The sequence below is a fragment of the Lissotriton helveticus genome, chromosome 1_1 (genome assembly GCF_964261635.1).
Source record: "Lissotriton helveticus chromosome 1_1, aLisHel1.1, whole genome shotgun sequence".
In the NCBI taxonomy this organism is placed as follows: Eukaryota; Metazoa; Chordata; class Amphibia; order Caudata; family Salamandridae; genus Lissotriton; species Lissotriton helveticus.
In genome coordinates, this window is record NC_136057.1 from 1,613,556,167 (window position 1) to 1,613,578,745 (window position 22,579).

At 44.1% G+C, this 22,579-nt stretch overlaps 1 long non-coding RNA gene across 1 annotated transcript in view; it reads left to right on the top strand.

The window, feature by feature from the left end:
- Window positions 1-22,579, top strand: part of LOC144773716 (uncharacterized) — a 99,322-nt gene that overhangs the window by 10,770 nt on the left and 65,973 nt on the right. The window contains exon 3 of the long non-coding RNA XR_013600055.1: window positions 1,774-1,855. This is a non-coding gene — a long non-coding RNA (uncharacterized LOC144773716). The remainder of the gene's footprint in view (window positions 1-1,773; window positions 1,856-22,579) is intronic.

The following is a 22,579-nucleotide window of genomic DNA, read 5'->3' on the forward strand; positions in this document are numbered from 1 at the left end:
GGTAACATGTCTGCTTTTTCTTCTCCTGTGGCCTTGCTGTCTATGGGCCCCTCATGACATGCCCTTAACTAAATTGTTTGTAAGGATGAAAAATCACATTAAAATCTATTTTTTTTAAATGTGTGCTTCTAGGTAAATCAGTAGTTCACACTAAATTTATGGGAGAGTGATTGTGATCACATTTTCTAATATGAGGGAAATAGGCCATTATTGATCGGAGGTAAGAATCCTGTTATTACTGGAGTTTATTATGTTTGTGGGTATCATACATATTTCACATTGCCCTGAGGATGGTATGGCACATGTTATTTTGCAATAATCTTCCCGGCGATTTATCATGTACAACATTTGGGTAATCATGTATAGGGATCACAAGTTAGAACTAGCAGTGGTCCTGAAATAGTTGGAGATCTATTCCTTGCATTGATTCCTTCTGTAGGAACGGTTTTGAATTATCTCAAAATTAGAATGTTGTCCACTATAGTTGATAAATTAGCTACTAATATTGCAAATTTATTGTTAGCCATGGACACTGAAATGATAGCTATAAGGTCAATTGTGATGCAGAATCGCCTTGAGTTAGACATCCTTCTCATGAAGGAGGGCAGAGTCTGCAAGATGTTGAAGGTTCAGCATTGATGAACCTACAGACCTGACAAGAGGGAGGCGGTGAAGAAATATATTAAGAATGTTACATTTGGGAGAGGAGTTGGCCTAACGGCTAGGGCGGTCAACCTCAAATCTGGGGAACCGGGTTCGAGTCTCGGCAAGGATGCGCTACATCCTGTGATTCTGGGCAAATCAATTAATCTCCCTGTGCCTAACAAAAATAAATTAATGTGTCCTCATGTAACACAACTGGTGCTCGTGTAAAGTGCTCTGATATCGATACCTTCAGGTCAAGTTCGCACTATATAAAACTCTGTAGAAAAAAGAATTACAGATTTAAAAGAAGATTTAAAGGAGTTGGAAGGTACAGGTGCTTGGGAAGCAAATTGGAAATGGTTTTGCTGCAGTAGGCAAATAGTTTGTAAACCTCGGAAACTGAATATTGGGTTAAATTTTGATACCCCTTGTGATAATTGCCCTTTGTGCAATCTATCTATTTGTAATCTTTAAGGAGTACAAATAATTGAAGGAGAAAGGAAAGAAGAAGGAAAGGAGGGGAAAAGTAACAAGAGAAAGGATGTGGACCTAGAGGAGAGGGAGTGCAGATTTTTTTAATGAAATGAAATACCTATAACACTCCAGACAAAAAATGTTGAAAACTTCAGGGGTTTTGAGCTGGTCTCATTTGATAAGATTCACATGTTGATTGTGATGGCTAACATCCCCATCATAGGTGAGATTGGAGCAGTACGATCGAGGCCCCACCCTTATACACCACAGTAATGCAATTAGATGCATTTAACCAACATTACATGTATTCATTGTGTGCCATAACTTCATTAACATGTGTGAAACATTTAAATGCATTAATGGACTTAAAGCATTGTAAGGATTAGAGATTTATACACAAGTTCACTAATGTTCAGTTTAAACATGCACGCATGTATTCATTCTTCACGTTTTTACAGTTATACTTCAAGTTATATTTGCACATTTAAACATGTACTCTTTTATTTCCGTTTTACATTTATTCTTCAAGGTACATTTGTGCATGTATAAATATGTATTCAAAATGCCTATTAAATGCTCAGTTAAATTAACCTGACTACAGGCCTCAATTGAAATACATTTTGCTTTGCCAGCATGTCCTCTCCTACCTTGCAGGTGAATAACCATGATTCTCGTTACCTAGAAGCTAGAGAAGGTCTCATTGTTTGCATTAGACTCCTGATGCACATGCCTGGAGGTAAGAACTTGTTTAAGCGAGACCGTTGAACACCATGACCTGCTTGATGCACAGCTTCAGACAATAATGGCTCTTTTGCTGGTAAACTTGCTTTAATTACATGAGACCCAAAGTTGTCTGTGTGTAATCAAACCAAACAACAATTTAAACGTGAAAATTCTTATTAAAAAAACCAGGGAATTTTATTATTGTGAATTCAAAAAGAGTCTTTATAAGATTCATACATTTTAATACAGTATTCAAAGACGAAACAATCTGTTACACTTTGTAAAGAACAAAATCAAAAAGTCATTCCCAATGCATTTCGGGTTAAATATGAACCCTTCGTCAGGGGATGTAAGGTAATCAGTAATGTACAAACAATGATGATAATCAATCAGTATATCTTGAGGTCCTCCGTCTGGAGCTACAACAAAAGCCAAGCATGAATCATGTATTGAGTAAGTAAATTATTCTCAAGACAGAAAATGCTAATAGAATTTGCACTCGAGAGAGTTAGTGAGTGAGAAAAGAGGTTAAAGTAAAATAAGATGCTGGTATATGGCCAAAAAGAAAATCAGAAAAGGGAAATGCAGCCTCTACCCTTGGTGTTTCATGGTGCCAAGAACTTGGCAGTGAACATGGAGAATTAATGGTCAGTAGAGGCCTTCTATTCATCATGTACCAGGATGGACAGATGTTTAATGTTGAGAACTTCAATCACAGATCAAGAAATGGGAAACTGAAGGGATGTTGCAGATGCACACAAGAAATTATCTGGTAGGTCCCTGGTGGTGTGAAAGGAGATAAGGATGTTTCCGAGCCTCTTGTTACTTTTAAATTGGTGTTCTAAAAGGTGGAGCAGTCTATCTATGCTGACATTTTCTATCGTCTCGAAATATTGACCCTTAATAGATGATTTTATATTGGACGTATGTTTAGAAGAGAGAAGGGACGTTTCTTTATGGATTACCTGTTTGCTTTAATCTATTTCTGTATTGGTATGGCAATCACAATATTTAACTTATGTTTGGTTTGCAGACATAATACAGGATTGATTGGTATTCCAAAATAAAACCCTTTAACTATATCTGGCGATTCCTGATCCTTATTGTGGACTCATATTGGCTTCACAAGTTGGAAATGTATTGTTGATGTCTCCTCCCTTTCAATGCCTCATGTCAACCAACAAAGGTCCATACGACCAATGGGGAAAAATCTTTAACTACTCGACACACAGATTACGTTGTAAGGCCCAGCGCTCTTTCACCCCCTTTCCCTTCACCACCACCATCCTTCAAGTCCAGCACCTAAGAAAAAAACATTCAGAGAGCAAGGAACTTAAACACAAGATTCAATTTATCATATCACAGAAGAGGAAATATATATGTCTAATGGAAAAATCGCAGGGACTTCATTGCTAACTGGAATAAATGCCTCTGTAGTCCCCACCATGTACTGCAGAACAAGTAACCACGGATACAAACAGTATCCTTGTTCTTTGTAGGATGATTGACATGCGTTTCAGCGGTAAGGTGTCCAGATTCTATGAAAGGTCGCAACTACCTTTTCCCAGGTACCAGCTCGAAGAAATCTAGCAGTACCAATAAATGAAAACTCAAGTTTACACATATGGCGCCACCCATTTGGTTAAAGGCCCAAAATAACCGTCCCATAGTCTGGAGGAATGGAGCATCTTACTGTTTGAATGCATTACGATGTATGCCAGATGTGTGGCACCTGACTGCAATGTTCTATAATTTTATCATATAAGACTATTTTAGGGAGCTCGTCTTGCTCGAAAGAAACTATGTGCTGCATATGTTATTACCATGTTATATATGAGGTAAAACATTTTGCAACATGTGATTCACAGTAAAACACATCTTTATTGCAAACTCCAGTGAAAAAAGATTTTGAAGTTAAATACATTGATTGGCAAAAGTTGGGAACAAACTATCAATGGCAGATTTAGCCAGGATAGTTGATTTCTACTTACGATGAAGAAATAATCACCTGCTTCCTTCCTTCAAACTAGTGCCTTATGTAATGACACAGACCAAGCAACAGAACAGATGGGAAAATATGTTTCGCGGATTTAAAACGGAGTACCAAGCTACCAAGGAAAACCTTCCACAGAAGGTTTATTGAGTTCATATCTCGGAGATTATTGAAGGTTAAATTCAAAGAAGGGATAAGAAACACAAAGACGGGTTTCAGGAAACTCCGAAGAAATGAAGAACAGGAAATGTCCAGCAAAGTCAGGAGAGCGAACCAGACAGAGACTGGCCGAACAGGGAAGCTGAGAACAACAGGAACAGGCTCACTACAGTTGACACACATTGACAGACTAAAAGTGCCTCTCTTTTGTCCTGTGGCTGCTGGCCATATCATGGAATCGTGAGACTGCCATTTTAGAACAGGGGACTTCCCAAATGTGGCCTTTTTATGTAGAACTGAGGAACCTTTTAGTTAAAATAAGTTCCATCACTGTGCGTCGCAAGACAAGGCCAGATAAAATGTGTCTTGGGAGAGGGAAGGAGGGGGCTAGGGGTCAGTGCTGCCACATTATGGATGGGTGGTAAATGAACACTGCAAGGTAGCCATCTTGCATAAACCAGGGAATTTGTGCCTCAATGGATATGCAACAGCCAGAGCTAGAGAAAGGGGCATCAGATGATACAAGCAAATGCTTGGACCATTATGAACACAGGGCTGCTGAAAGTGGTGCGGGATCCAAGTGGCAATGTGAAAAGCACAGCAGGTATGTTGTTCCCTGGGATGATGTAACTGGAGCAAAGGCGGTGCAGGTAAGTATGAACAGTCCAGTGAACATGTGGCTCCCACTGCCACTGCAAAGGGGATCACAAGTCAAGTACCAAGGATAAGGGAACTCTGAAGGAACCCCCAAAGTGCCAGGCAAAACACCATGATGATGCACTGCACCGTAAGATGTTAAAAAATCTTGTGACCAATCACCATCTCCTTCCAAAACCTAAAGCCAGAAGGAGACAACATTTTTGAGAAACAGTGAAAACAAACTTTTGTTTTACCTGCGAAAATAAAGTAGTGAAGTGGTTACACTGAGAGAGGTAGGTAGGCTATTCCAGAAATGTGGAGCACTCAGGTTGCATGACTGATGGAATGATCTGGGTTTTTTCCCCCAGGGCGCCACAGTACACTGATTCCTTGTTTCTGAAGCAAGCACGCATCACTTACTAGGACATAGCTCCTCACATAGGTAAAAAGGCAAGGTTGTATCGTAACAATTGTCATAGTGATGCCCACTCCTGAAACATATAACGGAAGGCCCCGAAGATTGCTGGGTGCAAGGTGTAACTACCCCCCTTAAGAGTACACCCAAATACAAATGTACTTTTGATGACAGCGCAGGTGTGGCCTGCAACCACTGTAATGGCCTCTCAAAGGGGATGTACGACATTACAATGCATGCTTTTACATCGCATGCTTTTACAACGCGAGTTTTACAACGCATAACATTACAACGCATAATGCTTTTAGGCGCTGGATAGTGAACTGTTTAATTTACTATTCCAACTCCAGTCCCCGTGGATAGTAGGGAAGGGGTTGGATAGTACATTAAACACATTCCCTATCCTAGAGCGCCCCCCAGCGCAATTCGTTGTAATGGTTTGCGTTGTGAAAGTTGCATCGTAAAGGCACTGCGTGGTAAAAGTTGCGTTGTAAGTGATGTTCTCCTCTCAAAGGTAATGTTCCTGGGATTCTGGTCTGGTGGCAGGATCTAGTGCCGCAGCTGTAATGAAAGTGGCATTCATCTCTGCTGCCAGAATCGCAGACTTTCGGTTCTGATAACTCCAGGGTTCTGGTCAGTGCCAGTGTCCACGGCCTTCATTTTAATGGCAGTGGGCTACTAGCCAGCCAGTCTGCTGCCTTCAGTTTTAATGACAGTGAGGTTGTGGCCCGTCTGACCTGTCACTGTCCCTTTTTTAAGGGTAGTGGGTTGTTTTGCCTCTTGTCTTGTCCGGGGCCCTCGGTCCTTGCCCATTGCCCACTGACAGGCCCTCTTGGGTAGAACCTAGATGTGGCTTTAACTCTGGTTTCAACAGGATGCTATGTCGTGTCATGTGACGACTCGGTGCTAAGTCAAATCCTGCATTCTGAATATGGCACGTGGCACCAAGCTCCCAGAGCCCGCCATTAGCAGCGATACACAGCAATAGTCATCATTAGGCAATGGCGAGGTGCAGCAAACAGGCCGCAATAAAGTCTTATGGAGTGTGTTCTCTTTCTTTCCACTGAAAAATAAAACTTTCGAATTCCGCTGCAGGTAAACCTCGGTAATAACCGCCAGGCAAGGACAAACACATGTTTAAAATGAATAAAGACAGCAGTTTGCTGTTGTTATGAGGAAGCACGCGGACAGGCCTTACTGTATACTATGGCCATGGGACGTGATTGGTTCATAAATGAGATATGTGTATCCTGGTGCTGTTAACGAGACAGATAAAGGAGATAACAAGGCCGAGAAAGATAACAAGAGCAGGGCGCTCGGGACTCCCTTGCTGGCCGTCATATCCGAAGGCATGCCAGATTATTGGCCATTAGTGCCCTTATTACTGGCATTGCAGCGGCCTCCACTTTATGGCGTCTTCTCGTCTTCGTTAGTCTGAGGAGAAGTGAGAACTGCTGACAGAGGGTGGATTGCAGCCCCTAGAAGTTGTACAAAAATACAAGAGTTTCATGTTGAAAATATATCTGAGTTCACGGTTCAATGATAGTTTGTAGTCCAAACTATGCCCCGTCCTGCATAGCTAGATATTATTTATTAAACGTATTTTACATTTCTTGAAGCCAGCGAACATAATAGTGTAGTTTTATTTTTTAGAATGAATTTATAATAATATGAAACAGCTTTTCAATTGGAAGTTATGGTACTATTTTAGGAGCAAAAAATACCCTCCATTTTCAGAAAAAAAATTCAGTTGAAAGGACATCACTTGCATGGCAATTGGAATTATGCGGCAAGAGAGCACCAAAATACGTGGCAGGGTTGACTAAATTATGTGGCAAGAAAGGCCAAATTCTGAAGCAAGATCTGGCAAATTTTTACATAGTTTTACTTAATAATTTTGTGATTTTTACACATGGTAATACTGTCTGGACCAAGATTTCACCTCATGAGTACCAGTTTAACAACCAAATACATAAATAAGTAACTGAAAGATGACCAGTAAACCTTTGTGAATGGTCTTCCAACGTGCACAAACACATATCACCACGTTTTTAGTAACTTTTAATCCGTCTGAGCTAGAAACATTTTTAGGGGTTAGAATCTGCAGGAGATGATGGATTATGTGGTAAATCCTCAATTAAGTGAAAAAAAGATGTGGCTGCAGAATCGCAAAATTCCATTGGACCTGATAATTGGTGATGCCATAAGGGATGCCACCAGTGCTGTCACTGGCTAGGCCGTTAACAATGTCATCGTGTAGTGTAAATCATGAGCAGATTTTGGCATGACATTATGATTGTACAACCATAACTGTGATTGGATAGTAATTGAAATGTCCCTGCGAGGCCTTCTCTCTGGGAGTGTCAGTGTTTAGAGTATCAAAACGGAGAGTACACAGTTCCCCTAGGTAGGAGACTAATAAGAAAGTTGAAAACGCGAGTGAGTTAAGGCACACAGGAGGGGGATCCTCCTATTCGGAACTAGAGACCTCACACACTCAGCAAGCTAGGTGTCATGCTTCATCATATGGCCTTGCCCCTCGTCGGGTCGGCAGTGCAATACCCGACGGGCACCTATACAGGGGCTCTTTGGCGGGGATCTTCTGTTCCTGCCGTATGGTGCTGTGGGTGTGAGGGCCCTAGGGAACACTAGTGAAGGGTGTAGATGTGTGAATGTGATTTAAAAGAGGTCGGGTAGTCCACAGTGAAATTTTAATAATGTGGTAACCCACCTCACTAAAAGCAGGGAGAGTGGTTGCTTCACATGCTTAAGGGTCCGTGGAAGCAGAGACCTACTCTATGTGGTGGTGGTCGACATGTTTCATGCTACTGCGTTCAAAATAATACTGAGCATTTCATCAGGACCAAGTGGAACTATCTACACTAACGGGTGTTCGTGCCCTATTAGTAAATATTGTGTGCCGGGTTCCGTCTTGTTGAAACCAGGAAGGGATGATAAAACAAGGGAAGGAGTTGTCATCCAATGAGAGCTCACTCCAAGTGCAACAACTGTCAAAGTAGAGAGGCTGCAATGCACCTCTCCAACATAGGATAATTAGAGTGCAAAAAATCATTAAAAACATCTTAAAAACTGATGACTGGTGTCATGCTCATTGATGGTAGAGCACACAGGAGAGAAGTACCCGTGAAGGGTAAAGTACGTGAGACTCACCCGTCGTACTAGAAGCGGGTGCTTCAACAGATGCCCCAAGCGCCTGGACACCTCTTGTGTAGATGTCCTGTAGGGGGATGGAAAATAAACAAGCAAGCCACCCTGGAGTTAAGGTGTAGTAGTGGGGAACCCGGCACACATTATTTACTAATAGGGCACAAACACCCGTTAGTGTAGATAGTTCCACTTGGTCCTGATGAAATGCTCAGTATTATTTTGAATGCAGTAGCATGAAACATGTCGACCACCACCACATAGAGTAGGTCTCTGCTTCCACGGACCCTTAAGCCTGTGAAGCAACCACTCTCCCTGCTTTTAGTGAGGTGGGTTACCACATTATTAAAATTTAGTGTGTGGACTACCCGACCACTTTTAAATCACATTCACACATCAACACCTTTCACTAGTGTTCCCTAGGGCCCTCACACCCACAGCATCATACGGCAGAAACAGAAGATTCCCGCCAAAGAGCCCCTTTATGGGTGCCCGTCGGGTATTGTACTGCCGACCCGATGAGGGGCAAGGCCATATGATGAAGCATGACACCCAGCTTGCTGGGTGTGTGAGGTCTCTAGTTCCGAATAGGAGGATCCCCCTCCTGTGTGCCTTCACTCACTCGCGTTTTCAACTGTCTTATTCGTCTCCTACCTAGGGGAACTGTGTACTCTCCGTTTTGATACTCTGTTACAAGGGCACGTGCACTGGACCCCTTTAACAAAGCCCTCCTTGTTCCCCCTCTTTGCTTAAAAAAAGCGCCAGTGTTTACACATGTGTGCAGTATATGTGATGAGTACTCTAACTGCATCAAAATGTGACTCAATTGTCTGTTTGCACACTTTATTTACGTAAAACAGAAAGTCGCCCAGTCCAGAGTTACTTCAGGAGGCGCACAGGGTAATTGTGCTGAATGAACGCAATTTGCCATCAGAGATGAAGTCCGGGAGGAGATGCGCCAATGGCTAAATTCTGGGTAAAGCGCATTGTAATACAAAGAAAAGCAACAAAAAAAACACGAATCTGGCCTTGTGTAAAAAACACAAAAGGTACAGCTTAACCAACAAATATACTTTTCCTTACATAGAGCAAAAAGTTAAAATAATGATGCACACAAAAACAAGAACCGAACAGATTCTTGTGGTGACTGGCAAGATGAGACTCCCAAACACAATACATAAATAATGTATACAAGGCTGCCGTGGTTTCTACCGTGAATTGTGTAACCTATACAACAAGCATTTACAATGCAACGGTTTTGCCTTTGCAGCCAGCATGCGATCCTACACGCAGAACCCCCAACAGCACATTTTACAAACTACAAGCATTGGCATTGAATTTAAAGCATATTTAATTATATATGATGACAAAAAAATAATTTAAAAAAAGCGTTGGCCAATCCTACGAGTCGAAATGCACATGAGATCTCTTATGACCAAGTAAATTCCAGCAGCAAAAGTCCCATAAACCAACACATACCATAAACACAGCACCTCAACACACAAGTAGCGTTTCAAGGCACTGCTGCCCCTGGGCAGACCCTACTTCCAGCACACCTTACGGCTCTACTACAGTGGAATGCCCCGCATACACACCCAGAACAAACAAGCAGGATAAACCTTCCAGAATGATCTAGAATGTTCTGAGGAGAGAGCACAGCCTGTCGCAGCACACACCAGAAGACCAGGAAAGTAGAGCCCTCTTCCAGAGGAGTCCAGAACCGGAAGTGGGTACACCCTCTCAGTACACCTTCTCAGTACACACTCTCAGTGCGTCCTCTCAGTACACCCTCTCCTCAGTACACACACCCAGGACGCCTTCTCAGTAGGGCCTCTTACTACACCCTCAGTACACCCTCTCACTACAACCTCTCACAACCTCTCAGTAAACCCTCTCAGAACGTCCTCTCAGTACACCCTCTCCTCAGTACACCCTTTCAGTACGGCCTCTCACTATACCCTCTCAGTACAGTCTATCACACCCCGAGGAGGGCACTGTTAGACAGACACGCTCGCAATCCGCCACAATTTGAGGACGGTGCACTCCACCAGTGCACACTAAACACCCCTCCCCCAGTGCACACCAGATAACTTCCAGAGTTGCGCACCCTGGCGGCGCCCGCGGCCAGACACTGCCTATGAGGAGAGTAACATATTTAGAGAACTCCAGAAGAGGAGTGTGAGAGTTGTGTACCTGGCCACAAATAGTTAAATATGGCGCATGCAAGAGGGGCACACACGGTTACAACATTCTTAAACGCGGTATGTAGCGCAAGGGCAGTCACACTCTTTAAGGTGGGCAGCGCTTTACGGGGCACGTTCTAGACCCAGGACTCCAACGCTGGCAGGCTCTGTGCCACCCGGAGCCTGGCACACTCTACTAGAAAACAGCGCAACGTGAACAAAAGAAAGTACTCTTGCTGGTGAAGGCACCAAAACAACAACAAAAATACAACTTCTGAGTGTTTACCTAGACGTGTTGTCAAACGTGGTGTGTGTGTTATTACATGAAACGCGTGATATATAGTGAAAGAGCTTACCCGGATTTCGTCAATATATAAAAAAAACATCTAAACTTCCTTCAACTTGCAATTACGGAAACGGGCTGTCCCCTGTCTACCTTCGAGCGCTTCCAAAGTTTCAAAGGGTGCCTACTAATATTGTGGATTTAAAGTATTATTAAATGTGTAACTACGTACAGTGCTTGGAAACTGTAGAAGTGCTTTGTAGCGCAGTATGTAAATCACGTTATTCACATTAATATTATTAAGACGGTAGGGGGGCGGGAACGGGGCCGGGGAGACACAGAGAGCGAGGCAGCGGTAGGGGGGCGGGAACGGGAGCCGAGGCAGCGGTAGGGGGGCGGGAACGGGGCCGGGGAGACAAAGAGAGCGAGGCAGCGGTAGGGGGGCGGGAACGGGAGCCGAGGCAGCGGTAGGGGGGCGGGAACGGGGCCGGGGAGACACGGAGAGCGAGGCAGTGGTAGGGGGCGGGAACGGGAGCCGAGGCAGCGGTAAAAAGCAACAAAAACGGGTAGAGGAGTGACGAGTGCATACAGTGGGACCTGGCCACGGGCAGCGGAAGCATTTACGGCCGGAAACACGGGGGGGGAGGGGCGGGAACGGGGCACACACGGGCAGCGGGAGGGGGGCGGGATATCAAATAAAAATGCAGAGCACTGACCTGGACTTCGTGGAGCAAAGAGAAGTCGACGGGCCCCCGGCGCCATCTTCGGCGGAATGAGAGAACACGCCCTGACAACCAAAAAAAAAAAAGAACACGCCCACCGCCGAGATGAGCGCACAGAGGGGCGGAGAGGGAAAAAATTGCGGGAACGCCCCCGAATCTGGTCCGACCTTTGACGGACAGATCCGGCTCCCAATGGCTAGCCTCCATTTATGGAGCTAGCCAATGGGAGGAGGGGGCGAGGAGGGGGCGGGATACCCGACCCAAACAGAGAAACATAAGGATTTTGCTAGCGCATGCGTACTTCGTACGCATTGCCAGCAAAACCTAAAAATGAGGCTGGCATCACTGCCTAAACCCATGTACGAATTCCACATAGCAAGTTCGTATTCTACTAAAGAAGCTCTAAAATCATAATTAGAAGAAGAAACAACAATTGTATTTACAAATCTTCACAATATAAAGGTGCTGTATAATGTGTGCTTGAGGCACGATGTGTTCTTCACACCTAATGGCTCAAAGTACTAAAAGGAAAACAAAAATGACTAATATGACTATTTGGCTGTTTTCGAAAGCCCTACAGTAACACGAAAATCAAATCCTTTATTATTGTTGGTATAAGTCTCCCACATACGCTCCTCAAGATAGCCCGAACACCATAAAAGCTCGATGTTTAAACCCAGTTGTACTCAGTACTGGGTTTCTGGTTCTCCATCATAAAATTGGATTCTTGGGTTAGTTCATTCAATTAAAAAAAAGATAAACAAAAACTAACGTTGGTCTACCAGTATGTACTGGGTGGTTCTAGTGTGTGGCCTATTCACTGGCCCAATTTTAAATGATATTCGAGATGCAGGTTCGCAAACAAACCTTTAAGTAAACAAAAGTAGGAAACTGCTGCCTGTGCCGGAATGTCAGAACATGATGATGCCTGAAAAGTGTCAACGGTCTTACTTGCCATGGAACTCAGCACAGAATGTTCGGTGATAACTAGAGAAGTATGGGGCATATTACCAAGCTATAGCGATAATTATCGCTAAGCTTGGTTAGCGGCCAAAATAATATCGCCGAGCTTCGCCTATTTTTATCGCTTAGGAGCCTTGATAATATCAAGGTTTATCTCCTAAGCGATAAAAGTCGTCCGAAATGCATGATTATCGCTGAAAAGTCAGCGATATTCATGCATTACCGAGCAAATGCTCTTAGCCATGTTATCCACCTTCCATTGGATAACATGGCTAAGAACTGCTCTGGGCAGGCGTTAGCTTTTGGAGATAATCGCGCATAGCGCGATTATTTCCAAAAGTTGGTAATAGGGGATAGCGATGTTAGCGACTGTTTCCAGTCGCTAACATCTTGGCACGCCCACTTTGCATGTCATTAGCGATAATTATCGCTGACATGCAAAGTGGGCCCCTAAATGCCCGCTATCGCCCATTAGCTGTCGCTAACTGGTGTTAGCGACAGCTAGGTAGTAGGGCGATTAAATTATCGCCGCTTTAGCGGGAAAAATTCCCGCTAAAGCGGCGATAAGGCCCTTGGTAATATGCCCCTATGTTATCCCAAAAATTAGCGCTGGGCAAAGATAAGTAATGTATATCAATATAACTGAAAGTAAACCGCTTGTCAGTAATTGACGTCTTACCTTTAACCTACTTGGGTTGTAATAATGGCCTCTTTGTAGCATTGTTTGCGGCCAGCGTAACCATAGGGTTCTATTAACACATTTGTGAGACACCGCATGTAAAACAAGTCTAGGCCGGACACGTTAGGGCGCTAGAGTAAAATAACATGGGTCACTATGGTCACTATTAGTCCTCACATAAGGTGCCACGTTTATGAACTCTCGGGCTGTAACAGTCCTTGTGAACAGTCACAATGCAACGATGTTTCAGGTTGGCTATAGTATATCTGACCTAACTTCTTACAAATCAGCAGTAGAAAGCTGGGAAACGCCATGCGTTTTCGCTCAGTAACTGTCTAGTCCACCAATACCAAAAATAAAACAATATAAAAATAAAGGAGGACACAAGAAGTGTCAGGGGCTGGGCATTGAGTCTCCTTCGTTCTTCTGGTCTTCCTCTGCCATAGATAAGGGTGACCCCTTCCAGTAGCTGTGGGGTGCTGGTGCAAGGCACCTAGCAGCTAGAGCCCTAGAAAGAGCCCGAAGGAGGAAAAAAGGGAAATGGTAAAACGAAACTCTGGGGAGTGGGTGAGCCATTAAGGTAGACATGGCAAACAGCTGTGCTGGAATGGTGACAAGTGGACGAATTTTTTGAAAAAATCCAAGAAGCTAGAAGGGAAAAAACCTGGGACATAAATTAGATCCGAGCGAAGAATGCAATGCAAAATAAACACTACCGAATGTGCTGCATCGCAGGAAAGTGTCCCTTGGCTCCTTCACCACCCAATTAGAATGTCGTAAAAAAGAATGGAAAAACTGGTCGCCATCTTGGATTGTAGAAGAAGTTTGAGAAACTTGGCTCGTTGAATGCTGGGCAGCTGAAGATTGTGATGTCACAGTTTGCCCCTAAAATGGCATGGAGGGGAACCAGCACAGAAGGCAAGACAGGCGTCACCAGTTAAGAGGCGGGTGGTAACCCCAGCTATGGGCGAACAAAGCAAACACAAGGAGAAGATGGACAGAGTGCAGAAACTTTTCAGACACTCACCCCCAGTCAAAGAGGGGTGAATGTCTGAAAAGTTTCAGCACTCCGTCCATCATCTCCTTGTGTTTCCTTTGTTCGCCCTAAGTTGGCAGGGTATGCCCAGGCGTGGGTCCCTTGCTCACTTTGCCACTGGATTCAAGCTAGCCTGGCTGATAAGGGGTATTACCCCGAAACTGGCCCCAGGATACTTGTTTTCAATTCAGGGAAGACCTAGCTTGGCAGTTCGGGCTGGACTGTTCCCATGATGCACAAGGTCAAGACTGATTTGCATACAGCTGGGTCTAAACTGAGGTAGTGAAGTGAGCTAAAGAACGATGATGGTTTCAACGCAGATATGTGACTGAAGGTGAGTGTCTGAAAAGTTCAAGCACTCCGTCCATCATCTCCTTGTGTTTGCTTTGAAAACCCCAGCTATGCCGCATTGTGCCTATCGTTTTCCACACAAGGAAAGTTTAGAGACTGCATACGGGGGTCCTGGGCTGGAGAGACAGAGTGCTGTTATTGCAGTGCAACAAAAAGAGAGACCTACAAATAAGTACAATGAGGTATTTACAAGAGTCAACAGGGCTTCATTAGTCAGTATCCTTGCTGGGATACCATTCAAGGGGAGATAAGTTAAGCGGCCAACTATTTTTAAGTCAGTACTAGGTATCTGTGCTCAAATGGCTATGGTATCCATACATGCATTCCCAAGATAGACCAAACATTTTTAATTTGTGGGGCACCAATGAGAAGGAGCACCAAGCATACTATGTACGTGTTCCTATTTAGCTACCTAGAAGGTCCTTTTAAGGGCATTTGCTGCAACTGCCTGATCTCTTATGGCCTTCTGTTGTGATGCTTTAGATAGTTATCTTTATTCAACCTAAATATCTCGTCCGCCCTATTACGAGTTCCATAGGACATAATGGAATTGTAATTTGGCGGGCATGATATTGTCACCTTTTTGACGGGGTAACCCTGTCTGCCAAGATCGTAATCAGGCCCATAGTTCTTTGGGAATGAGAATGGGCGGGTAAGTACAAAAATTACATGGTCAATTTAATAGTTTAACTTTTTCATTCTTCTTCGTGGTTTTCCTAAACAGAGAAATATATGTCTGACAATGCCATTCTTACATGCTTTAAATCTAGTAGATTTTCAACAAAAATTGTTCTGCTCTAGTCCTCTCTTATTCTGTATTTCCTGCAAATGACTGAAACCCAACTTATGATTCAGGGATCTCTCTCTTCCATATGTAATCAAAGGTTTTCCTGGAATGCCAATCCTAGGAATCCTACATATTTCTAAAGATTCCTTCCTGTAACCAATTATCAGCGTGCCATGTTGTGTAAAACTTCTCAGTCATTTCATAAATATAAACTCCTTAGATCCTCATCATTTTTTAAGCTTCTGTTTTTTATTGTTTTGTCTTTAAAACAACAAACAAGACAGTACAAAAATGGCATAGGTCTGTATACACCTTATTTCAACATTCAAATACATTTTGATGAAATGTAGCCAATCATGAGCAAAGACTTCACCGATGCAGTCAACAGAATCACAGACAGCTGTGTGGAGTTCACAAGGAAAGTATAACGGACTGAAAATGACCCCCACCCCCGCTTTACCTAAAGTCTTTTATGCTTCCCAGGAGAACCCTGATTTTTATAACCTGATTCCATCGCCACCACACAGCGATACATACCCCTGAGCCATTCACCTATTGTTGGTGCCTCAGCTGCCCTCCAGTGGCGAGCTATACCTCTTTTTGCCACCAATTACCTAACTGCGATTAGTATATTATCGCCCTATTCCCATACCAATCCGCATGTATCCCTAGAATTATGTTCTTGGGGTTTTGATCCACGGGAATGCCAATGACCTCCCACATAGTATTGCAAAAATGGCACTGGTATATTTAGATCACAATCCATTCCCAAATCATGTGTTTGAATGTACGCAAGGCAGCATGATACCTTATGCATTCAAGGGACCTGCTTCTCTGCAAACGACTGATTCTATCTGGAGTATAATAATTCCAGTTAAATATTTAAATTGGTTCAATCTAAGCTTTTCAGAGATAGCAGTCTATTTAGCAGCTACGTTTGCATCTCGCCAGTCCTCATCATCAAACTCGCCATTCCATTTCGATGTGAGCACTGGTAAAGGATCAGGGGTATTCACCACCAAGGTGCATTAAAAATTAGAAATGCCCATATTTTTCCCATTGTCAGTTTCTATTCTATAGGGTTACATTTTGGCATGGGGTTCCGCTTACTTTTCTACGTTTCAAGAGCAGGTCACCGATGGAAACAGCAAAAGAACTGGGATTTATGTATATCGTTCTCTGTGGTCAGATCAACAGATCATGTGTTTCAAGACCCAGACATCCCCAGTGTGGGTATACCAATGATATCATATGTTTGAAAACTAGTAAACCCAGTCACTCTGGAATCCAAAGCCCACCCAGAAGGGGCTTTCTTTTGTTAGTATTTCTCTCCAGGAAATCTACTTTAGTGCTTTGTACCAACTAGCAAATGTTATCCTCATGATTAATAACAGGGAGGCAGCTGGACTCTTACTATACAGTTGCGCTGATGGGCCATGTTGTTCATCAAAACGCAGCTCAAGTCAAAAAGCAGGGTTGTACCAGTCCCCAAATGGCCAATCATTATTGAGGACCATTTGAGCTGCTCAATAATAAAGTTTAATATCAGGAATGTCAAGCCCTCCATCAACCGGGGACTGAACACATTTGGTAAAGGCTACTTTCGGAGGGTCCCTATCCCATAGGAAAGAAGTTATGACGGATGTCAATGAGGTGAAAAAGGAAGGGGCCTTATAAAAGAATAGTTTGGTGAGATATAAAGAATTTATAGGAGGGAGAACATAGTATACAGAAAACCCCTGCCTATTATGGAGAGTGGCAGCCTCCCCCAGGCCTTCATTTGACTTTAAGCTTAAATAACAGAAGTGCGATGTTCCAGATCTGAGTTTTTTCAGGATCTATAGAAACTTGGATAGCTAGGTACTAAAAATGACCCAGAGTAAATTTAAGTTTATGAATGGTGATTTTCCTAAAGTCTCTCTTCGTAAGATTTACCAGGACAGTTTTATGCCAATTTACGTGCAAAGCTAAAGCATCTCCATATATCTCAATATTGGTCATGGGTCTAGGGATGAAGATATGTGGTTATTGCACACATAAAAAGATGTAGTCCTCATAAAGCCTATGTAATTTTCCATTTCTCTTCCACCATTTAATGCCCCAGACTTCTGCATCACCCCTAATCCAGCTTTCTAGGTTTGCATTATTAAGGAAAAGATTAACGGGGGCATCGGTGGCATGTCCCTCATTCTTTTGGAAAGGGGTGTGACTGAAAACCATTGAGGGGAACTATGTACAGCCCTGCTTTTCTCTCTCTAAATCCACACCAATGACTTTAGGTACATCACCAATTGGGATTTGGGTGACTCTTATGAGTCCCTGTACAGTGTATCATAGGTACCCAGGGCATAGGTGCACCCAAGGCCTACCAGGGGCTGCAGCATATCTTTTGCCACCCTGGGTGGCCATCCAAACTGACACAACTGGCTGATCACTCAGCTGGGGCAAGGTCGTGTAATCACCCCTTGCTTAGATATAGTATTCCTATATCTAACCTTATATCTAGACACATATACACCTATAAGTCACTCCTATGGCAGGGCTTAACAATCCTGAAGGCAGAGTGCTTGGTTGTATGTGAGATGATGCTCTAGCACGAGCTGAGCCTGTCTGCAGCTTTGTCCTAATAGCTGTTCTAGGATATTGCCATACCATATACTCTTAAGTGCATTATGAACCTCGCGGTTAAATGCTAACTTTGGCTTGGCTTTATCAAAACATGTCGTGTACGGTGTCATACGCTTTGGAATACTACCCCCTCGCCAGTTCTGGCGACGGGGGTAGCCTTCCACCCTTCTAGAGGGAGAAGACATGTTGTTCCTACTAATCCCGGTTAAAGTTAACCAGAGCCCTAGCATCACAAAATGGATGCTGCTGCCACAGACACAAGTCTGACCTCCTGCTACTGGGAGTCCAACCAGCGAGGGAGGCTTGGACAATAGGTTTCCTGTCTTGGGAGGTGCTAGCACCACCCCAGACGGGCTATAGTGTATTGGGGCAGGGAGGGCTGAATGAAATGAGACACTGCCTGGGGCACACAAGGTGTCCCATGCATAGTCCAGTTCAAACCGGTGCTGGGGCACTCCAGCCCCAGCTCTGGCGCGAAACTGGACAAAGGGAAAGGGGTGTAATCATCCCCTTCCAGGGTCCCACCCATAGGAGGGACCTAGCAGGTAATCCAGCCCCTAAATTTATTTGGTATATAGATAGGAGCTGAGTCCCAAGATTTTTAGATTTATCCTGACTGAAACTCTGAAACGAAACTCTGGACCTTCGACATCCTACTCGACGTAGAAGACTGAAGAATCTCCCTTGTGGTCAAGTAGTGACCACCATGCACAAGCAGGCACCATCAAGCGATCAACAGTTTGCTTTGTCGACGCTCCTGCTGGAGCCCGAGCACAGAGCCTGACAAGACCCAGACTTCCAGACTTCCTTCAGCCCGATCCACAGCAACAGCAAAGCTGAGACCCATGGAGGTGACGAGAGACGTGGGACCGGCCATCTTGGAAAGCCAGCGAATTGCTTTCCGTGGAACTTTTGAGGCACCCTCGAAGTTGTGCATTGGGGATTGAGAAGCCCCAGCCCCGAGCACCAACTGAACCGAAGATCAGCCCGCCACACTCCACGAGTTCTGCGTGGGGCCCTTCTGCATTTTCCTGCTCGACACGTCTGTCCGGTCACTTGCCCGTTGGCTAGTGGCCTCTGTGATGACGAAATCTTTGATTTACACCGCTGGTCTGGTTGCTCCAGACTGGCCCTTGCTCCCCTGAAAAGGAGCAGCCCATAAGACCTTGCTGGTCTGATTAAGAAGCCATCTTCCTTTTCTGCGTGGGTTGTCTTTGCCAAGGCTTGTTGACTCCAATCCGGAAGCCGACACTGCCGACAGCGAGACCCTTCGTGGGACAGTCCGTGCCCAGCTCCTGGTTATTGTCGACACCTCCTGGTCCACGTGGCTGCAGAGACAAGCTTCACGACATCACCTGATCGCATCCCGACATCGCCTGGTTCCTTCCTGGTTCCTTCCTGGTCACTGGCTAGTGACCCAGACTCTGTCCCCTCTGCTTTCAGGTACTCTTCATCCTCGATCCGCCCTTGGATCCAACCGGACACTTCTCTCCTGGTCGCCTGCAGCATCTTTCTCCAAGGCTCCATAGGAATCAGCGACGAAACCCGCTACACTTTGACACCTATGCACCCGGTTCCTGTGGGTGAGGTAACGCGAGTATTTCGGTACTCCTGTGGGTATTGACTATGCTAGTGCCCTAGTTTCAAGTAGCTTTTCCCTAATCCATCTGGAAGTGTCCTAAAAGAACTAGTTTTCATTTCTTTCGTTCCCATTCTAACTCTATGGTAACTCGCGTGTTTGTAAAGACACTGCACGCGCATCCCGTGGGCCTCCTGCTCCCTATCCTTTGGTAGTACAGTGTAGCCCCAGCGATTCTCCAGGCCCTAGGTCTTTCCTTTGTTCGTGACGTGGTTCTTATACCACTATTTTAGTATATGGTTCGAAGTGCCCCTAGGGCATTACTGTATTTTGTGCAACTTATTGTATTTTGATTAAGTATCTTGTTATGTGCTGGTGCCTCTGACCTCATAAAGAGTTCAGAGGATTGTGTTAGAAATAAATACATATATATTTTGATATACAACCTGTGTGGTGTCCTTTTACTTGGTATTAAAGGGGTTACATATGGTAAAACAGCTGGCTTCACATGCCCTCTTGAGTTTAGCCTAAGACTGCTTTGTCCATGCTACCACTAGGATAGCTGGTCTATAAGGTTGACTTTACAACCATCACCAAAAGGGTTGTTTGGACTGGTGCAAGGTGCTCACTAGAATAGTGAACATCATATACCAGGCCAACTTCTCACAAAGAACACCGGGGATCAGAGTAAAAGTTATTTTATGTAGCCCCTAAATCTGGGGCTGAAATCCATTTTTTCAAGAACACAATGGAGAAAGGCCCATGAAACAGAATCAAATGTTTTTTCTGAATCCACTAAGACTATTACCGTGGGCTCATCTATATCCTCATGTTTTTAACTATAGATTTTTGGATTGCTATATCCAAAACTCTCCGGGGCAGATTTATAAGCCCCTTGCGCCACTTTTGAGTCATTTTTCCCATGTTAAAAATGACGCAAAAGTGTCGCAAGGGCCTTGTTAATAAGCCCCTTTGTGAGTAATCTATGCATCTGACTCTCATCACTAGCTTTTCCTGGTTTGCTGCAAACGGTTTTTTACGAACTACAATTCAATTTTGCCTGTATTACCTCACCATGTGGTATAACCACTTCACTTGAGTGGGATGAAAACGGTTTGCATGCCGAGTACTGTGGCCATTGCTTGGGTTTCTAAATAAGGAGGCATTAATCATATCCTCCTTCACTGTCAGTCTACAATCTAAGTAATCAATAGCAGGGTTACTTATATTCCCTTTAAATGTCAGATTCAATCAATTCACAGTAGGTGCATTTACAAATTTCCGCTTTTCTTTAGAATCTTGCTAAATTATGAATACACAGTCTATATACCTCCGCCCCTTAGTGGATGGCAGCAACGTGGCATAGCTGACGGCAAAGCAGGTGCTCCCTGCAGTGTTTCAATACACAAAACAAAATGTCATTAATACAAAATCTCATAATTTGCAACATCACCTCAGCATACTTAAACATGTTTATGAGATGACAACACACAAAATATCAGCAAGTGCAAAACTATATTCAGATTTGATGATAGTGTACAGACAAGATACATCTAATGTTAGAGTCAGTAATCACTTTCACCCAAAAATAATTGAAAATAAAATCCTTGCATTCAGGTACAAAAGCTAGAAAAGACTGCACCAAAGGGAACAATGTACTCAGATGTATTCTCTACAAGCTACCTCAGACCGATATAATTGGCATCCCTGGAGGATGTTTCCTATTATTCTGTACAAATCATTCATAGATAAACAGACCAACAATACTACATTGAATAAATGCATACATTATTTCCTGCTATGTTATAGAGATTATTCCACCCAAGTGGGATAATATAATTTTAGCTCAGTAAAACTAATGGAGGTTCGCCCCAACATGACAAGGCGTGTTACAAATAGACTCAGACCTGGGCACTTCAGTTTTAAGCCCTAAAGCCTAAGGGTGGACTGTCAATCAGTAACACCTTCCTACCCTGTGACGAGTAAGGTACTGCCTCCTTTTCTCATTGGCTGAGCCATAACAAGGTCAGCCAATTAGAGAAGGCAGCAGTCTCAATCTGCCAGGACCACCAAGACTTCCCACTTATCACCTGTCATCACCCCTGTGGCCCAGTAAGTTTAAAAAAAATGTTTTGTGTGTGTGTATATATGAATGTATGTGTATTTGTGCGTGCGTGCACGCTGTGAGTGGCAATGTGTGTGTGTGTATGTGCTTGTGAATTGTTATACCTCGCTGTTGCTGTGCTGGCGCCCACCCAGCCCAAACACCTGCATCACACCCGGAGGAGAGCCCTCACTGTTGGGACTGCAGCTGTGCCCGTCCGGGCTGCTCTTCTGTGTTCTCTGTGTCGAGGGCCCCTGGGGGCGAAGAAAGGAGATGGGAGCAGCCGTTCCAGCACACTTCTGGCATTGTTCTAGCCTCTCAAGGTCACATGCTGATGTGGAGAAGGCTGTGGGGGGAGGGGGAGCGTTGGTTCCGTCTCCTCAAGCAGTCCAGCTTGCACCACTCGCTTGCACCGTTGCCACCAGTGCGCCTGGCCTTCTCGCGGAGGTGAGTAGGCCCCGATGTGCTGCAGGGTGATAGGATGCTTGGCGTTTGGTGCTTGTTAAGTGGCTGGGTGGCCAGCATTTTCAGTCTGCTCTGGCAGCCAGGAGGCCTTTGGTTGAGATCAGTGGTCGAAGTGGGGAAAAAAAAGTAGGGGAACTGTGGGTGGAGAATCAGGGGGCGGGAATAACTGAAGATTGAATCAGTGGGCGGAGTCAGGGGTGTGGCTAGAAATAGCAAAACATACCAATTTTTAGTACGTTTAGCATTTCACTGATCAGTTACAGCTTATAAAGTTATTTAATTAAAACAATGGATAAACATGTTTATTTGAGGTTTAATTCAGGAAAAAGCAAACACTCATAGGGAATACAGGTTTATGTAAAGCGTGTGAAATATAAGCAGGAACAACATGTTACCTTAATGCTTTTACTCTCATTGTTCAGAAATGCTATGATTACGTACGGTAATCCCCATTACTCTTAGTCCTACTCGTCCTCGACCCAGTCATCACTCATGAGGTATTCCACACGACAGGAAACAAAACAGGAAACGCTTTCTGACTCCACCCACCCTCCTGTCAGGTGCTATAATACACCTCACCACCAGA